Raw genomic sequence first — 908 nt, 5'->3', positions numbered from 1 at the left:
AAAGTACATAGGATTAGAGACCTGATAGATTATAAAATCTTTAGCCAGGCATGGTGATGCACACCTTTAATCCCAGTGCTCAGGAGGCAGAGATAGGAGGATTGCCCTGAGTTGGAGGCCACCCTGAGACTACATAGTGAATTCCAGGTCAGCCTGGACTAGAGTGAAACCTTACCTCAAAAAATCAAAAAAAGAAAAGATTGGCCCTGGATCAAGGCCAGCAGTTTGCTGAAGCTGCTGGTTTCAAACAGGAACCTGAAGAAATGTTTTTCTATAGTCTGGTGGACATATCAGAAAATTGGAAGTGCAATGGTCAATTCATTAGAAAGAAGTATCTGGGTGGTGGTGGGGAGAAAAAAAAGAAAATAGGCTTGACAGTAGAGGTTAAACTAATAGTATTTGGATCCAATTAGAGACATTAAAACACACTCAAACACTAACTAGCTGGATTCATAACATCAGCAAAGATGCAGAGTAGAGGTCCGAGTGGCCCTTATTTCCTCAGACACACCAAAATCTTAGAGAAGCTATCATGATCACTCGTAATAGAATTCTCACAAATAGGCAAAAGATTAAAGAAATATAGAAAAGAGGACTGGAGAGATGAGTCAGCAGTTAAAGTCAGCACTTGTTTACAAAGCCTGACAGCCCAGGGTTTGATTACCTAGTACCCATGTAAAGCCAGATGCACAAAGTGGCCCAGGTGTCTGAAGTTTGTTTACAGTGGCAGGAGGCCCTGGCATACCCATACTCACTCTCTATGTCTGCCTCCCTCTCCCTCTCCCTCTCTCTTTCTGTCTCATCGCTGGTTCAAGTCAATAATAAAAATATTAAAAATATTTAAAAAATAAATTATAAAACAGTTAATGGATAGAAAGGTCAGTAACATGAGGTAAGAGAGCTGTACG

At 40.7% G+C, this 908-nt stretch overlaps 1 non-coding gene across 1 annotated transcript; it reads left to right on the top strand.

Annotated features, from left to right (window-relative positions):
- The first annotated feature begins 200 nt into the window (after positions 1–200).
- Positions 201–337, top strand: LOC123460519. The gene has a single exon (XR_006637066.1). It is a non-coding gene; the product is annotated as a small nucleolar RNA SNORA2/SNORA34 family (small nucleolar RNA).
- The last annotated feature ends 571 nt before the right edge of the window (positions 338–908 follow it).

The sequence above is a fragment of the Jaculus jaculus genome, chromosome 4 (assembly GCF_020740685.1).
Source record: "Jaculus jaculus isolate mJacJac1 chromosome 4, mJacJac1.mat.Y.cur, whole genome shotgun sequence".
Classification (NCBI taxonomy): Eukaryota; Metazoa; Chordata; class Mammalia; order Rodentia; family Dipodidae; genus Jaculus; species Jaculus jaculus.
This window is presented reverse-complemented; position numbering and strand designations above follow the sequence as displayed.